This window comes from Talpa occidentalis, unplaced genomic scaffold, assembly GCF_014898055.3.
Source record: "Talpa occidentalis isolate TD23 unplaced genomic scaffold, MPIMG_talOcc4v2.1 talOcc4.3, whole genome shotgun sequence".
NCBI lineage: Eukaryota > Metazoa > Chordata > Mammalia > Eulipotyphla > Talpidae > Talpa > Talpa occidentalis.
Window position 1 is genome coordinate 138,688,020 of NW_023603184.1, and position 19,303 is coordinate 138,707,322.

Consider the following 19,303-nt stretch of genomic DNA (forward strand, 5'->3'; position numbering starts at 1 on the left):
GTCAACACTCAAGTCCTGAGGTAATTGTGTGCAGTAATATTCACATGTCATGATGCCTACAAGTGTGTGTGTGTGTGTGTGTGTGTGTGTGTGTGTGTGAACTTACAGGGTTCCTTTTGTCTGTAATTGCAACTATTATTTCATTTATGATCCATCTATGAATGGATCTGAAATGATGATATCTAACCAGGATAGTTTGTTTTCATGTATCAGCCTTATCTGAAGAAAACAGAATGAAAAATGAATTGGATGACTATATTCTAATATATCACCACAGAAATATATGTAGTATCCTTCAAAACTAATACATGATTTCAATGGAGTAATCTCAGGAAACAAGTAGGCATCTGAGTATAGACATTAGACAAATTAATGTCTATCCTGATGTTAATTAATGATATTTTTTAAGCAAGTCTAGGGCCATAGGACAGAGGACAGATGTGATTATGTTCACTGAGAAGTCAGCAACCCTGTCTGCTTGAAGTCTGTGCTGTATTTTGTTATGAATAACTGTCAGGAAACAAGGTAAGAAGTAAGAATTCAGGCAAAGTAAACCTACATTTATTAACAAAATTATTTAAGGTGTTGGAGGCTAGGGAACCTTCCTTTAATGTTCTGACCTAAGAGGGCTTCACACAGAGAATTGATAGGTAAGGTTGGGGCCTCCCTGGTCATGCAGGGGTTAAGTTTCAGTGCTATAAAGCCATCACCGGTCACTGCGGGCCTGAGTTAGATCCCTGGTCAGGGAGCTGACCCACTTGGCATAGCAGACCTCTCTTGTCTTGCCCACTGCTCCCCTCAGCAGTGTATTTCAGTAGATCTGCCTGCTCTGCTCCCCACTCTGTCTCTGGTGAATCCTCTCATCCCCCACACCTCTGGCCTACACCCCAGTTATTGCATGCATAAGTAAATAAAATCTTTTAAAAAAAATTGATAGGCAAGGAGAGCTCACTTACTCTCTGCCTGAACTTTACTTTGGGAGTTGGATCTATACTGATGATTTCATTCATCAACAGAGATGATGGAATCACAGAGAAGTTGCAAGACTGATTAATACTTTATCCTAATTCCAACTTACTTTTTTCCCCCATACCACCAAACAATTCTCTAACACCAGCTGGGTGTCCTTGGACATCAGCTGGTCTCAGACACTAGCAGAGAATTCAAGGCAACTTGGACATTATACCCAGACACAATATCAGGTTCCACAGATTAAAGTCTTAGTCCCAAAGGTTGCCCTCTACTTCCCTTCCAATTGCAAATCCAGGTTGTCACCTATGCTTCTGACAGGCTGGGCATAAATCAAAAGTTCCCAGGATCCCTTTATTGGGTTTGATTAATTTGCTAGAGCAGCTCATAGAACCCAGAAGACTATTTTACTTAACAGGTTACTAGTTTGTTGCAAAAGGTTATAACTCAGGAACAGCAGGATGGAAGAGATGCATGGGGTGAGGTCTAGAGAGGGTCTAGAGCTTCTCTGCTCTCTCTAAATGCACACAATCCCCAATGTCCTCATATTCACCAACCCTGAAGCCCCCTGAATCCAGTCCTTTAGGGTTTCTAAGCAGTATTTATTACATAGGCATGGTTGATTAAAATATTGGTCATTGGTGATGGCCAATAATTTCCAGCCCCTTTTTCTTCCCTGGAAGGTAGAGGGTAAGACTGACAGTTCTGACAACCATCCCCTCTTCTTTGGTGAGGTCCAGTAGTCATCTTATTTGCATAATAAAAGATACTTTAATCTTTCTAGCATTTTAAAGAAATTCTACAGTTTTAGGAGCTTTGTGCCATGAAAAGGGATGGAAACAAAATACGTATTCCAACACTGTGTGACTAGCCCTGTGCTCTTAGGCTGACAAGTGGACAGGAACAGAGGAGCGAGCCTATGAGAGTGGTGATTTTGAACATCAGTGAAGTAGCAGTAGTGGACACCATAAAATCTGCTACATCTCCCTTGAGGCGGAGTGAGCAAAGGGTAGAGAGTCAGAGCAAATCAAGTTTCACCTCAATGCCCACTGTGGATGGTAAATGAGAAGGACAAAGATTTTTTCCCACCCAGAGCTCATGAATGAGTGCTTGGGAAGGGACAGAAATGTCCAAGAAGTGTCCCTTGCCTTAAAGGAACTAAGGGACCTATAAAAACAACATCACATGTTGATTTTTTTTTTTTTTTGTATTTAATGAAGACCAAAAAATTCTATGAAATGACATCCTTAAAAAATGTGTATGACATTTAAATACTTTAAGTCCTTAAGTCCCTCTTAAATCCTTAAGATGGATTAGAGGAAATTCTGAGTGGACAAGGCTGGTTGTCATTTGCAGGGCGGGGGGATAGGAATACATTTTCCTGCAGTTGCTCTTATCCACAATAATGAGAACAAAATTTCCTGGGACAAATTCAGTAGATGTGTTCTGATAATGGGGTGCAATATTTCAAGCAAGGACTGACCTAGATAACCCATATTGTTTGACTTCTTTTTCCCATGGGCCATCACCATTTCCAGCAGCAGAGAAAGCAAGACCCTGACTTGCTCAGGAGTTTCCTCCAGTTATTTGGTCCAACAGGTTAATGCCAAGGATGGTTGGGAACGGAATAGCCATCTTTAACGGTGGTCTTAAATGACACCCAAACTCAGGGTACGCCATGTAAAATACTGTCATATTTTAAAACAAGTGGTGACCATGGTTCTGAAGGGACAGTATCTACAAGATTTTTTGAATCATTTAGTTTTCATCCAGATGTGTGGGGTCACAGAGATATCAAGTACAATGTAATGAAAGTGGTGGTGTCCTGAGCTCCTTCCTACAGTAGCCCAGAGCCTAGAGCGTACTGAAAGTGTCTGACAGCTTGCAGTTTCAGCCACATGGGGGATTGTTTCAGGTCAGAAAAACCACGGAGAGACTCTTCAAGGTATTGGAGTTTAAACTGCATCCACCATGTACCCCATTCCCAGTTTTCCTCTCTGTCAGGAATGATGACTCCCCAGATATCCATGATGAAAGGTAGAAACCCTGAGATGTATCAACAGAGTGCTGAAGCCTCTCACACTTGTAAAGAACAGGAATATTGAAGGAAATTAAAAGTCTTCGCAGAAACCTACCAAGACAAAATCATTTTATAGAGTTTTTAAGAGATTGGTTTGAGACATTGTGACCTCAAAGTAATAGACTTTCCAAAGGAAGAAGCTGCCCAGATATGAGGCAAAAAAAACAGACTGTGGAGAGCAGACAGGACCAGACTAGATTAACTAGGGGTGATCTACACCAAACTACTAGGAAGAACTAAGAGGAGGGTGTGGGAGGTAGTCCATGGAAAGGGTTGCAATTTGTGAGAGACAAGGATCCTCTTTGAGGAAGTGAAAGCTAACAATGATGTGAAAGAAGAGAGGGAATGAGGGTCACAGATTTGGGGAGCAGCCACATCAGTGAACCACCAGCACAGAGCCCCCGAGTAGCTCCTATTGACCCATCTATCACCAGATCAGGACCGCAGGCAGGTTTCCCTGATCCATGAGAACCTTCTTCAAAGTCTACCTCCCACCAAATGCAGCCATATTGTGACAATTTCTGCAGTTTTATCAAATGAATCTGGGATGGGGACTGAAATTAATATTTTATGAAATGGGGGAGCATTTTAAGCTTCTCAGTTGCCTCTTTGGGGGAACCGCAGTCTAAATCAAAATAAGAACACCCTCCAAATAAGCTGAGATTCATTCAACCTCTGCTTAAGCATTTCCAGTAATGGGAAGCGATCGACTCTTTTAGAGAGTTCACTCCATAAAATATTTATAACATTTAATTAATTTATTCATTTATTCAACAAAAAATGTGTATCCTTCCTACTGTGAGTCAGGTCCTGGGGGTGGAAAAACACATGTTCTGTGCTTTCATTGTTTTTGTGTGTTTGTTTCTGATTACAAAATGGATGTGTTTTCCTTTCAGGCAGACTGGAAAACACACAGAAGGAAAAGCTACTCTTCATCTTGCAGGTAACAATGTTAATATTTTGCTATTTCATTTTTTTCTCTCTATATTTAAAAGGTTAGATGTCTATTTCAACTAATAATGTATAAGTAATATTTCTCTAAAATATATTTCTACAAAATATTTTTCTACTATGCATTTTAAAAATAATAGTTGAGTATTCCTTTTTATATATGTAATATATATCATGTATAAGTATACATGTGTGTATATGCATATATACATTTTTATATAATATATAATGGCTATTTAGATGATCTCAAAATGTATGCTACCACAAAAAATGCAATTAAGTCTATAAACTTTTTCCAGCATTTCTAATTATGCAGGTAAATGTCTATAAGTAGAATTTCTGAATGAATAGATATAGGCTTTTAAGTCTTTTGAATATATTGCCAAATTGCGTCTCCAGAAAGAATGATCCAATTTCCATCTCCATTTCAATTATATAAAAATATTCATGTTTTCATACCCTTGGCAATACTGGCATTTCATTCTTTTTATTAAAAAGCTATAATTGCTAGAAAGTTCTCTCCTGCACTGAGCTCAATTTTGCCTATTCAAATCTTCACCCTATCGATCTGACTTTTGTCTTCTGGAGCTTTGTGGAGTAAGTTCAATTCTCCTTTAAAGTGAAATTCAAACATTTTATAATAATTCTCATAACTGCATTGAGCTCTGCCCCCATTTATCTCTCTTCCCTATAATAATTATGCTCTTAACCCATATTCTTGACTCTCCGCGGTTCCAGTCTCACTGTTCTAGATAAGCCTTAGTCAATCAAAGTCTTTCTCTTAAAATGTGGTGGCAAGAATTAAACCAAGGTCTGTCACTGCCGACCTTCTTTGTTTTGAACAAGATGCTTTTACCTGGTGCAAGCTGACAGGCATTAGCTTTTCTTGGCAACCATATGCACCACTGGCTCATAAAGAGATTGCTATCAATCAAAGTTCCCAAGCATTTTTATAAACAATCTCATGGTCTTATCAGGCCTCATCTGTCCCTCACTGATGCAGCAGTGTTCTGAGGCCCAAATTTAGGACTTCAGTAGAAATGACACAATCATTAATTCTAGCCTGCAGGTACTTTTTGAAAACTGATTTATATACAGCTTTTGAAAAATGAAGGTAACATTGGTTTACAATACTGTATATGATTCAGAAATTTAAGATCTCGCTTCTTCAGATGCGTACAACCACGCCACCCCCACCCCCAAGCTTCGCCTAGTCATCACCAGTTGTTCATCCTATACAAACTTGATATACATATCTCTTGACTTGAAGTAATCATGAAAAATGGTAGATAGTGACTATTGCAGAGTCCTGTGCAATTTATTCATCAATAGGCTTTAGGCACAATGCTTAATGCAGCCACACTCCTTGCAGCTCAGACAGGGTATGTGTTTGTGTATATGAGTGTGTGCGTGTGTGTGTGTGCATGTGCATGCTCCTGTTGCTAGGAATAGAGAAGGAAATTTGTAACACAAACCAGAGAGAAAATATTTTGCACTTGCCAGTCAAAGGTGTTCTTTGGCAAGATCATTTATATTTGTATGTGAGTCTGATAACACACACACACACTCACACATGCATGTGCACACACACAGTTATGTCTCCATTCTCTTAGGAATTTTCCATAGTTTCTACACAGTATAAAATAAATAGAGAAGAAAACTAACAGGTTTCAAACTAAATTTGGGAAGGGAAATGCAACCATTTCTACTGTGTCACCGTATGATAATAAGGCAGTGTGCCATGTGACTGCCGTCTTTCTCAACCATCTCCATTTGTCTGGGACTGGGACATTTCCCTAGAGGCAGAATTGCAGTGCCCAGACTGGAAAAGTTCTGGGCAAACTGGGATGACTTTATCATCTTACCTTTTTTTTTAATTCTTCCAGAGGGCCTTACCTTCTTTTTCTTAAACCTAAAATGGTTGGCTACTTTCCAATCAAATATGACCAGGTTTTCTGTAGTGATTTCACTGGTTCTGGCCTTCTGATATGTTGCTGACTACTCCATGGACTCCTCACTCCTTCTTAAAACCACTCTCCTATCATCCTCCTTTCCACTGTTCTTATTTGCTTTCTTCCCCATTGACAGAGCAGCTGGGGTACAGCGTTCACCCTTAAGTTTGCCATTTTTGTGTTTAATGACCATAAAATAATCACTAATACTTGTGTGTAGTTTCCATGTCTATTTTCTTGTTTTCTTTTTTTAAGATTTATTTATTTATTTACACAAGCACTGGATACAGTCAGAAGCGCAGGAGGGTGAGAGAATTCACCAGAGCCAGAGCAGGGAACAGAACAGGCAGACTGACAAAATACACTGCTGAGGGGAGTAGGTGGCGGCAGGAGAGGTCTGCGCACCATGTGGGACCCTCGCCGGTGGTGGGGATTGAACCTGCGCTGCAGAGGCTGTGGGCAGCTTTGCAGCCCAGCACTCAACCGCTGCACCACCAGGGAGGCCCTCCATGTCTATTTTCATTCAGAAATTCATATTTTTACTATACTGATGGGCCATATTTTTATGATTTGGATTCCAAATTGAAGCACTAAATAGAGGATAAGTTTTATGATATGATTCGAAAGACCCAAAGTAACCAGCACACCAGAGCTTCTGAGCAGCATGTCTTGATGCTTATTTCCCCAGAGACTAAGTGGGGGAGACTGATTCTTCATTGAGGTGATAGATCCAAAGTGAATGTATAGCTCAGCTACATAAATGTTGTTTCCCTACACTCTCACTGACATCATAATTTGGGGACTATGGCCAAAGTACCCCAGAAGATTCTGTCTCATCATCATTACAACCTAGAAGAGAGCTTTGAAATGATCAGGTGTAGCTTACTCACTTGTTTAAAATATAAATTATTTATATTATTTTACATCGTTGTTCATTTTTGCACAATTTTTGCTTACTCAAGTGTTAGTTGGAAAAAAACAGATCCACAGAGAACAAGGGGATTTCTAATGTAAAAGATCTTATTAGTGGCAGAGCAGGGAACACCATCAGTCCAGATACACAGCTTCATTCTGCATTTTAGACTAGGAAAGGAGAAAAGAGGAAAACCAGGAGGTTAGAGTGATTCACAATCCACTCTCTGCAGGAAACAGGCTTGAAACAACTTGGTAAAATATTTGTTTTCACCTTTTCCTCTTTGACTATTTTGCAGAATGAAGAACTTATCAGTGACCAACATTGGGGTCACTGACTTCCACATTTTTTTATTTTTGTTCATCATTGCACATACTTGGCCCCCTTTTCTAAGATTTCATTTATTCATGCATACAAGAACCGGGGTACAGGCCAGAGGTGTGGGGGGGTGAGAGGATTCACCAGAGACAGAGTGGAGAACAGAACAGGTGGATCGACTGAAGTACACTGCTGAGGGGAGCAGCAGGCGAGACAGGTGAGGTCTGCTGCGCCATGTGGGTAGCTCCCTGTCTGCGGATTGAACTCGTGCTGCAGTGGCTGCGGCAGCTTCATAGTGCTGCGTCTTAACCCCTTGAGCCCCCCTAAACATTTTTAAATTAGCCTTTTATTTTGGAATAAACATTTGATACAACAAAAAAGTTGCAAAGGGCCTCCCCTGGTGGCATAGGGGGTTGAGCGCCGTGCTGTGAGGCTTTCTGCAGCCTCAGCAGCGCCGGTTCGATCCCGGCAGACCAGCGAGGGTCCCACATTGCGCGGCAGACCTCTCCTGTCTTGCCTGCTGCTCCCCTCAGCAGTGTGTTTCATTAGTCTGCCTGGTCTGTTCCCCGCTCTGTCTCTGGTGAATCTTCTCACCCTCCCGTGCATCTGGCCTGTACCCCGGTTCTTGTATAAATAAATAAATAAATCTTTAAAAAAATAGTTGCAAAGATATCACAGAGAGTTTTTTAATGCTTTTCCATTCAATCCTCCCTAAAAATAAGAAATCAACACTGGTAGACTATAATTGAACTGCAGATTTTCTCTGACTTTCACCAGTTTTTCCACTGATGTTCCCCCACTTTTTTTCTTGCCAGGACCCATACACATTTCATTATTGCATTTAGTCACCACACCTCTTTATCTCCTTATATCTATGATCATTTCAAAGTCTATTATCTTTATAGATTTGAGGAGGACCAGTCAAGTATTTCGTAGAATATCCCTCACTTTTAGGTAACCCAATATTTTTCTTGTGGTCAGATTGGATATTGGGTTTAAGGGGAAATCCCAGAGGTGATTTTTTATGCCTTCATCTCAGGGTTTCATGGTCATCACTGGGGAAGTTGAGTTTGGTCACTTGGTTAAGGGTGTGTCTGCCAGGCTTCTTTATACTGTTTCCCTTTTTGTGCCTTATTAGTGGGGTGTGAATCACAAGGTCCAGCCTGCACTCAAGGGGAGGGAGATGAAGCTATAAGCTTATCGTGTATTAGACTGTTCTTGTCTGCCTGACAATTCCTTCATTTTGGTTTCTAAACTGTTCCACCACTAGATGGACCTCATTTGTTCTGACAGTTTTCTACTCTTTTCCTAAACACTTTCTTTCCCTTGTCTTGCAACCAGCTCCCTAAAACTTTCTAATTTTCATCTATTCTTTATGTCCTCGCTGTTCATCTGAACAGCGAGTTCAGATCTGAACATGGGTTCATCTGACTTTGTCTCCATCTAAAATTTAGATGGCATATCCCAGCTATTTACTTTCCCCAGTTCCCTCAATTTCATTTTGAAAGATGTGTGTTGGGTTCAAAAGTAATTCATGAAAGAAAAAGAAGCTAAATTTAGACAAGAAATAAAGAGTTAAAGTAACTCTGCTCACAAGCTCACAATTGACAGGAGAGTGGCACAGTGATGTGACAGTTCCAAGAATGTTCAGGGACATGCAGAGACCCTTGGGAGAGTAGCCCCCCTTTAGTAATCTCCTTATATTTAGCTCCTAAAACATTAAATTGGCACCATGTGCATACACAATACATTTTTTTGTTAGAGTAGAGACATATAGATGTAGATTGTTATAAACACACACTGATTTCTGAATAGCAAACACATCGCAAGAGCAAAACACTAAGGAAACCAAACCTTGGCAGTGGGACCTCCCAGGAGATGCAATAATTCAATGTCTGGGTTTGAATCCCAGCTCAGCTACTTACAAGCTGGGTGATCAGAGGTGAGCTTCTACTTTTCTGTGTCTGTGGGTGTAGCATACAAAGCTCCTTTCAAGTTAGGAAGAACAGGAAACTTGATTGTCCTGGGGCAATGCTGATATATTTTGCACCCCGGGGACTGATCAGTCGAACACCTTGTTAATAAGATTGGAGCCATGGGTGAGAGTTAGGTGCATACTCACCCTCCCTAAAGCTGATAATCCAGTGTAAGTTTGACCTACCCTTCTCTGCCAATGAAAAGGCGAGGATCTTGCTCTTGAGCAGCATCCTGCAATCTACAACCTGCTCCACAACTCCTGTTTCTTTTCTTTACCACTGCGGTGTTGCTGACACAATATGTGCCATGAGCCCATCTATAAGATGCATATATTATCAATGTGTATGATCCAGAGAGGTTGTGAGAAATAAGTGATCTGTTAAAGTGTCTGGAAATAACAAAAATTCAGTGACTATTAGTTATTATTGCTAAAATTGTTCATGAAGGAATGGGTACTGTACTTTACCTAAAGCACTTTAATTTTAGAGCAGTTTTGGTTTCACAAGCAATTGAGAGGGAGATGAGATTTACCATACCCACTCTGTTCCCCCAAACACGGGACCTACCCCATTGTCAACACCTTCCAGCAGAGTGGGTCAGTCATTGCTATGATAAACCTACATTGGCCTCCACCATCTCCCCAAATCCATAGTAATGGTGTATATTGTATGGGCAAACATAGAATGTCACATGTCCATCATTATAATATCAAACAGAGTATATTCACACCCTAAAAGAATTCTCCATGCTCTGCCTATTCACCCCCATCAACATTAGGCTGGTATTTTAAAGTAAAATCATTCCATAATAAAAGCACCTGAGAAATTCACCCAATGAATTAACTGTAAAATATTAAGTTGTTCCTATGTGTACATAACTGCATTTCATCCTTTAAAAACAAATGTATATGCTCACTTTCACCTATTTTTCATGCTAAACTTTTTCTTGTGGTTTAATTTCCATAGTTAAAAATGTTTTGAAGAAAATGGCTCTTGAAAGGCAATAAATTGAAAAATTTTGGAAGTCAAAAGTTTTGGCTTTCTTTTCCTTGATATAGGTTAGTTCCAGGCAGAAGCTGCTCCCTGATGCAGGGTCCTGGCCTTTGGGCACACTGAGCAGGTTGGAGGCTCTGGCTTCTAAGTCTAGATTATGCAGATGACATCAGCTGGTGTCTAAATCTTTATCAACGATGATCTTTATCTATGCACAAGTTTGGGATTTTACAAAAGACAAATTAATTAAACCACATATCTTTGCCAATTAGCCTTCCTCCTCACTGGTAATTATGGACATGCATTATTTGTAGACATAGTTACCAACAACTCTTCTGCAAAGTAATTTCATTAGTGAATTAAAAATATCGTGTGTGCCTACAAGTAGCTAGCTGATCCCAAAGAACTGCTGAGTTGGGTTGCCATGTATTAGCTTCATTATGCAAATAGGTGCCCCAAGAGAGCCATTCCAAAGACTATTAGCCTCTCTCACCTTTAATAACCTAAGACCTCTGGTTCGTGATGTGTGCAGATGAAAATATGTTCCGCCTGTGGGTAGAGGTGTTATTCATGCAGAATTCTTTAGCTTCTTTTCCCTACACCGGAATTCTATTTTGGCAAGCCTCTTGGGTTTGGGTGTCAGAGAGATAAAAGCCTGCGAGTACTGCAGTAGCCTCTCGAGTGAATCTTGGTGACTGCAGAGGACCAAGTTACCCTTCTGAGTGGCTTGCCATCTTTATCTGTGAATAAGAAGACATCTCTTCTCCCCTGTTGTACAGCTGAGCCTGTTGCAAATGCTCTCATGTCTCTCCCTGAGTGGGAAACCTTTTAAAGGAGATGCTTTGTTTCCAAGTGAAAGTATGTGGAAATTGCCAGTTACATACCAGATGCTGCTTCTGGTACAGGAACAGCTGGTGCCCAGGTAATACAGGTCTTATGCAGATAATGCCTTTATCTGAAGAGTTTCCTGGCCCCTCGCAGCTCAGGGAGACCATTACCATTTAGTGACTAGAATGGTCTCTTGCAAAAGTGAAATACAATCTTACAGCCTTTGGAAAAGGCATTTGCTTCACGAGGGTGTCTGCTGACATCGAGAAGGTGTGATAGTTCACAGGCCTGAAATAGTTACCCTGGGTATTCCCAGAAGTTAATCATCAGTAGCTTCAACCTTGGAGAAGTTCAAGAATGCTACCAGTGTGAGTGACTGTTAATTCTGACAGACAAGATTTGCAGGCTTTGCTGATCTACTAGTTTAACTAGTTAGTGACTTCTAAAGAAAATAAATTGAAAATGTGTGGTTCCCCCCACTCCACTTTTATGCACCCAGATGTCTGTTAAGTATTCTCGACCATAAGGAGTTTTTGAGGACAAGGGGACAGACTGTCTTTTTGAGAGCCTCCAGGGTAATGTGTAGTGCATCTGAAATTCTTAGCAACCTGGCTCATGTCATGCTAATGGCAATCTGTGGCTAAGGAGTACCTAGAAGCTGTGATAGTTAGCATGTCCCGGGTATTTAAAAAAATGCCAAAGACCAAGAAAAAAATGGATTGAAATCACGAAGCACTGGGGAAAGAGATGGTTAAATTTGTGTCTTTTATTATCTACTTTTAATGATTTCTTTTATTTCATCCTATGGTTTTCTTATCTCTTATTTTATACTCTGTGGCATCATCTTTTTCTCCACTTCTCCCCATGGATCTGCCCTTAGTAAGTTGCTGTGTTCATCATTTTTTCAGATACTAAAAAATATAGTAGCTCCACACCACCCCCTCTTTCTTTGTCCTAGAGGCTAAGGCTAAGTTTCCTTCCATGAACGTTTTTTGTGCCTCTTTGCTTTTATCCCCTTTTACTTGTATTTCCCCTTACTTGTTCTGACTTCCACTGATGCCTGTTTGTTTTCTTTAGGTTTTCAAACTTGAATGATCATTTCATCACTTTTTTAATATTCTTTTCACCTCACATCTACTCTCTTCAAGGTTTTCCACTAACACAATTGCTTTAACCTTAGGACCTCTTCTTCAGAGGTGCAAAACTGAGGCACAGATAGCGAGTTTCTCTAAAATCATATGGTAGAATAATGGAAAAGTGAGAACCTTTCTCAAGAGAAATGATTAGCCAAGCCCCTCCAACCCAGTATTAAATGAGACCCCTTGATAATAGCATAAGCACTGTAGGGGCAGGATGGGCACAGTGCAGTTTTTCTGATCCAGCAGATGCATAAAGGAGAGTCCCGGAGCCCTCAGTGGCTTTCTCAGGCTTTTATTGAGCTGTACATGTAGTGTGGCAAACAGGTACATGGCAAGCAGGGGTACTAGGGGGCCAGGAGGCCAGGAGGCCTCTAAACCCCCAGCAAGTCTTCACTCTGCGCTTTGCTGGCTTCTTTTACCCCTTCTCTCTCCTGCTTCTGCTTCTCCTGGTGACTAAGTCACTACTCCCCCTATGGCCCACAAAAGTAAACATGATAGTTTGAAACAGTGTAACAACTGCAGGTGCCCCATCAGGCAGGGCAATCCTAATGGTGGGAGGGCAGAAAAGCCTGAAAAACCATTTACCCTACAAGCACCATCTAGGAAGTGGTTACAAATGCAAATGCTCAGGCCCTGCCCAGTCCTACTGATTTAGCATTTGCAATTTACCAGGGCCCTGGTGATCATGCAGACATTAGTCTGAACATCTGCTAACTAGAGCTCCCTGGACTTTTCTCTGAGGAGACTGCACAGTACCCCTCGCCTGCGTCGCTTCTGGCAGCTTCCTCCTGTGTCCTGGTGGCCCCCACTGAAGTGTCTGAGAAGAATACGGACATAGGCCAGGCCTTGGCTTCAGTGTTTGTCTGATCTCTTTTCTGGAATTTGGATTTCAGAGAAGCTGCATTTATACTCTCAAGTAACTAATGAGAAAGCAAGAGGATCATTTTTCCCAGAGAATTAATTTTCTTTGTGCTTATTTGTTTGTGGTTTGCTGGTTTAACTTTGTCATCTGCTACCTCGGTGGTGACCACCATACAGGCATCCTAGTTATAATTGTTTTTAGTTGGCATCTGTTTCTTTGAATGTATTCTGCAGTTTTCCAAGCACAGAGTGAAATATACCCAAGTGCTTCAAGGGATATTTCAATATCCAAAATGATTTCTATTGTTTCCCCAAACTGTAATAAAAGAGGTGTTATCTCCTTCATTCCCTTGACTGGATTTTAAATTTAGAGGAAGACCAGCACATGCATTTGACAGCTGGAGGTGTAAAACAAAATCTATTTGATATCAAAATCGAAATGAATCACTGGCATAGGAAACAGTTATGAATGTTTTCTTGTGTGAGAAAGTGTTGTCAGATTTAACCACTATCATATCAGTGCATGTGGAAGGCACACACCCCAGTTTAGGATTCCATAGGAGAGGAACAGAATAATGGTGAAAAGTGGGTGTTAGAGCAATTTCTAGGTAGAGAAGGATGAAGAAAATGAAATGAACCTTGAGGGATCAAAAAACACGCTTTTGGATTAAATTTTTCTTTTTCAAATAAATATCCTTTTGATTTGAAAGACTGGAAGAGGTTGTAATTTAGGACAAGTCAAGATCTTGCCAGTGACTGCAGAGCTCAGTGGTCTGAGAGTGATTTCATTTCATGCGCCTGGATGTTTGCAGCAACAGAGAGCAAACCCCCAAAGGAACATTTTTCAAGTGCATGGGAGAGAGTCCATGTCCCTACTACAGTGTGGCAGCCTCTGTCCTGTATGACCTGAACCAGACTCAGAGCTGCTGTTGCTAAGCACCATGACCACCTTGCAAGCCGGTTTCCAGAGGCCCATCTTCTGCAACTCTTCTCACGCCACAGACCTGAGTATCAAGGTAAGTGATAAAATTATCACTGTCAGTGACCAAGCCCACCATTTCTATCACTAATATAATAGAGAGTCTGAATGTGACTAAAACTTCAGACATGTATGAGGTTCCCATCTTCAGAAATGTGCAGAAAAGATAGCCCCCCCCAAAACCAGACATAACTCTAATCTCCTCCCTCATCACACACAACTTTAACCCTCTTCACTAAAGCATTGCTGACTAAGAAACAGATGGGAAAGTAAACACCAAGTAACTGAAAACCTGGCACAAGGGGGATAAGAAATGAAGGTCGGGCTTCCCTGGTGGCACAGAGGTTAAAGACAGCGCTGTCAAGCTATCTGCAGCCACCGCAGCATGAGTTTGAGCCCCAGCCAGAGAGATACTCACATGGCACAGGAGACCTCTCCTGCCTCGCCTGCTGCTCCCTTCAGCAGTGGATCTCAATAGATCTGCCTGTTCTGCTCCCCGCTCTGTCTCTGGTGAATACTCTTACTTCCTGCACCTCTGGCCTACACCTCAGTTCTTGTATGCATAAATAAATAAATCTTTAAAAACAAAAAAGAAATGAAGGTCGATGGGCTCCTCTGTCCCCACCCCTCAGACTCATCACCTTCATGTCCACGAGGGGAAGGTAATAGTCCTTTAGACCCTCGTGGTCTCATTACCCTCCTAACCACATGGGGAAAGGGAAGATAATAACGTGTTCCTCAGAAATGGTTCCTTCAGCTTGGCCGGCAGCTGTTTTCACTCATATTCTCACTTTTGTGACCTTCTGGAGAAAGACCTTCTACCCAACCTGTGATTTCCTCCTACTGCTGATGATGTATTGCCCAGGTCTGCTAAAATTCTTTAGCAGTTATCCATGAGGATAACCTTACAATGATAGAAAGTTATGTAACTTCTGGAAGGCAAGACAGAAGGCATCTTATTTCCACTTTGCTGTGTTGATACATTTACCTTCCCTTCAATTTTGAAATTCCTAAGCTGTGAACGAAAGCATGTTCTTTGACGTTTGTGGTAATGCTATTGTTAGCTCAGTCTTTATTGTTTAGGAGGTGCAAATTGAGCTATTTGAGAGAAAAATATAAATTCCCTGGCTTCCATGTTATATCTATATACAGCTTCACATTTGAAAAAGAGGATTGTCTTAGAAGCTAAAATGATATTTCAGTTGAAAATCTAAGTCAAAAATTCACAGTGATTCCCAGCAGCGTAGGGTGAGGAGCTTTCTATGTATTTTACATGGGGAATAGCCTAGAATAGGTTTATGCTGCTCTAATTTCATTCCCTCTTAGAATTACCCGCTACTCACTTTTGAAAATTGAAGAAATAACGTGTGCTTAGAGCCGTGGCTGCCATGCAGAACAGTTGAGGTGCATGTCGATGGTATCTCAAGCTAAAATAATTTTCTGCTTTAAGTCTACCTCTTTTACATCTTATTTTCCCTTTTGAAGACCTCCATATATCCTTGAAATGTCTTTCTTGAAAGAGAATAATGAAAAATGACAGTATTCTGAAATTTGATTGATTCACTGCTAAGATCGTGGATCTTGGGTGTGCGTGGAGGGGGGATGTAGAGAGAGGTTAGTGTCCCTCCCGCCTGCTTTTCCATTGACCCCTTCTAATGCTGGCCCTGAGCAAGTGTCATGTTCATATCAGTGACTCCATGTCCTGGTACCTGTGGGAGAAATGTTTCATGACCACTGAAGTTCCCATATGGTAGAGATTTTTAAATGCTAAATTCAGGGAAGAGCCATAGAGTATACCACAATTGCCCCACTATCAGTGGTTTGTTTTATTCATCTATCCATCCATCCATCCACTCATGCATGCATTCATTCATTCTCCAACAAATATTGAGTGCTCAGGTATACTTCTTTTTCCAGGCCCTGGAAACACAGCACTGCACAAGCACAAAGTCCCTGCTCTATGAGGTTTACTTTCTAGTATGCAAATCAAACAATAGACAAAAATGTGTGAAGATGAGCTTTTTGTAGAAAAGCTAAAGCAGAGTAAGGGAGAGAACATGGAAGCTATTTTGGATAGTGTAGCCAGGTGAAGGTTATGTGAGTAATTGACATTTAGCAGAGATCCGAATAGAAATTGCAAATGAGAGATGATGAGCCATGCAGAGAAGTGGGTCTGGGAGAGAGCATTTTAGACAGAGGAGTAACAAATGCAAAAACCTGGGGGCAGGACTGAGTTTGATGTCTTAGTGCAGTGCAGTTCAATAAAAATATAATGAGAGTCACATGTGCAAGTAAATATTTTTAGTAAGCACAATAAAAATGTAAAAGTATAATTAAAATACAAACAACTGAAATTGATTTTAATTGTGTATTTAATCATTTAAGCATATGATCAATATAAATATAATGAATGTAGTATTTTGCATTCTTCTTACAACATTTTCGAAATCTAGTGCAGACTTTATACTGAAAGCACATCTCAACTCAGAAGCTAAATATTTTTGATTTCATAAAATGTATAATAGATTCAGTAGATCCATATATCCGTGCTGCCAATATCTACTTAGAGGTTTCCTTGTAATTAAATAAGTTCCCATTTTTTTAATTTAAATTTGAATTAATGAAGAGTAACTAAAATAAACTCATTTCCTCATTTCATTGCCACATTCCTAGTGCTCTGCAGGCTCACATGACTTGTGGCCAAGTGGACGGTGAAAAAGGGCAGCCGAAGAAGCACAAAGCAAATGGAGAATTAGACAAAGATCAGATGACAAGGGGCTTTTTAAGTCCTGTTTGAATTTAATTTGACTTATGATAGGGGGGTCTTTAAAGGGTATAAATGGGTGAAGGACATAAGCTATTTTTTAAAAAATATTTATTTATGCATACAAGAACTGGGGAACAGGCCAGGGGTGTGGGGGGAGGTGTGTGTGAGAGGATTCCTCAGAGACAGAGTGGGGAACAGGACAGGAGGATCTACTGAAACATACTGCTGAGGGGAGCAGCGGGCAAGGCAGGAGAGGTCTGCTGCACCATGTGGGTAGCTCCCTGGCCAGGGATGGAACTCAGGCTGCGGAGGCTGCGGCTATCTTTATAGGTTGCATTTTAACCCCTTGCACCACCAGGGAGGCCCCAGGACATAAGCTATTTGTGCTTTAAAGGGCTTTACTTAAGCCTTGGCAGGGCACAATGGAAGCCTGGAGACCTGATAGGAGACCATGAGGTACAGAGGTGGGGGATGAAGGTGGCAAGGACTAGCCCTCCATGGTGCAGGGGTCAGAAGTTGTTGGTTTCAGGGAATATTCTAAAGGTGGAGTTGAAATACTTGTTACGGGGTTGTTGCGACAAAAAGGAGTAAAAATGACTCCTAGGATTTTTGCCTGAGAAGCTTCCGTGCATGGTGGTGCCACTGTAAAGATGGGGAATAACCAAGTGGTTGTTTCATATTGGGGGTGGTGATTTGGACAAATTCAGTTAGATTTGCCTATTAATCTTCCAAGTGGATAGCTGAGTTTTGAATTCAGTGGGAAAAGTTAGGCCTGGAAATACACATTTGGTGGTTACCACAACAGATGGTATTTAAAGTTTGAGTGAGATCATCCAGGCACAAAGGATACACAGGAAAAAGAGCAAGTCTGAGAAGGGAGTCCCAAAACTTAGATGGCAGGAATGGAAGATGAAGTCAGCAAGGGCAGTAAGATGGAGTGGATGGTGAAATAAAAGGGAAACTAGTAGAGTGTGACATTTTAAAGCCAAGTTTACTTGTCATTTTTGGAGAGAAAAAGGTAATGTATTCAATAGAGGATTTGAAGAGAACCTAACAATTGGAGTCTTACAATGATGTGTTTGGGGTATAGAGAAGATCCAAGGAAATAGTCCAAGGGGTGGAACTGGGGTGATAATAGCTGGTCCAGATCCAAGGGGTGGGACTCTGGTGATAAAGCTAGGTCTGAAGGGACAAGGAGAGGCAGAATGAGAGAGCGAAGGAGAGGGTGAACTGCAGGAGGAGTCAGCTCACAGGAATGTGCCATTGGGTTGAAGGATACCAGTCAAAACAACCTATCAAGAAGGAAACAAGGGGGCCTCTCCGGTGGAGCAGGGGTTGAGCACTGGGTTGCGAAGCTGCCCACAGCCTCTGCAGCACCGGTTCGATCCCCGGGTGCTCCCCGGCCACCATTGGAGGGTCCCACATGGTGCGCAGACCTCTCCTGCCGCCCTCTGCTCCCCTCAGCAGTGTACTTCGGTCCTTCTGCCTGCTCTGCTCCCCGCTCTGGCCCTGGTGAGTTCTCTCACCCTCCCATGCTTCTGACTGTACCCAGTGCTTGTATAAATAAAATAAAAATAAAAATAAACCTATAAAGTGAAAAAAATTATTAAAAAAAAGAAGAAGGAAACAAGGAAATTGATAATCCATCTTCTTCCATCTTCCCATGTTCTTCCACTGGTCAAATTCATCCAGAAAGAACCCTGCTACTTAGTCTATGCATCAATCTCCCAGGCTATCAAGCAGCATGGAGAAGGACAAGGAGTGAATTCAGAGGGGCAAGTGGATGACATCCATCTCACCAAGTGAAGAAAGCTAATAACAGGATTATAAATGAAGATTATATGAAACAGAATCTGTCTCTAAGTTTATATTTTTCTTATATCTTCATTGAAAGACATTCTTAGCATGAGGCACTAGATCCCAGAATCTGGAGAATCTGGAGATTCTGAATCATTGCCCACATATGTCGCCTCGTTTCTATCTTCTATCTTTTCCACTTCTTCCTACACCACATAGCCTTATTCTATTTTCTTCCTCTTCTTCTTTCATTCCCCCTTTTTTCTCTTCCTGTCATTCAGTCTTTCAGACTCTTAGTTTACTCAAGTTGATCCAAGGTCAGTACTGAGACTAGCTTAAAAACAAAACAATGTTTAACTGTCACATATCCCAACTAAGCACACAGAGGAAAAGAATAAGTATCCAAGATTACATATGGATCAAGAGTAGTTCTAATATATTTGCATTGTAAAACAATAATCTTTTGTTTCTAGATGCATGCATGACTAATTCAAGCATGTATAATTTGAGACTGGAGTAATCTAAATTTATTAGGTAATAGAGAAGATGATCTAAGACAGTGTTTCTCAAATTTGAGCAGGCATCAGAATCACCTGAGGGCTTATTAAAACTTGGATCTCTTGGTCCCACGCCCAGAGTTTCTGATTCTGTAGGACTGGAATGGCAAACAGGACTTTCCATTTCTGACAGGTTACCAGGTGAAGCTACTGAGGCTGCTGCTGATCTGGGGGTAACCACTGATTTATAAAGATAAAATAGAATGGTTGACTCTGAAATGGG

At 41.1% G+C, this 19,303-nt stretch overlaps 1 long non-coding RNA gene across 1 annotated transcript in view; it reads left to right on the forward strand.

Moving 5' to 3' along the window:
• The first annotated feature begins 437 nt into the window (after nt 1-437).
• LOC129146661 (uncharacterized) overlaps nt 438-19,303 on the forward strand; it is a 45,839-nt gene continuing 26,973 nt past the window's right edge. The window contains exons 1-3 of the long non-coding RNA XR_008553656.1: nt 438-525; nt 3,946-3,992; nt 13,793-13,996. This is a non-coding gene — a long non-coding RNA (uncharacterized LOC129146661). The remainder of the gene's footprint in view (nt 526-3,945; nt 3,993-13,792; nt 13,997-19,303) is intronic.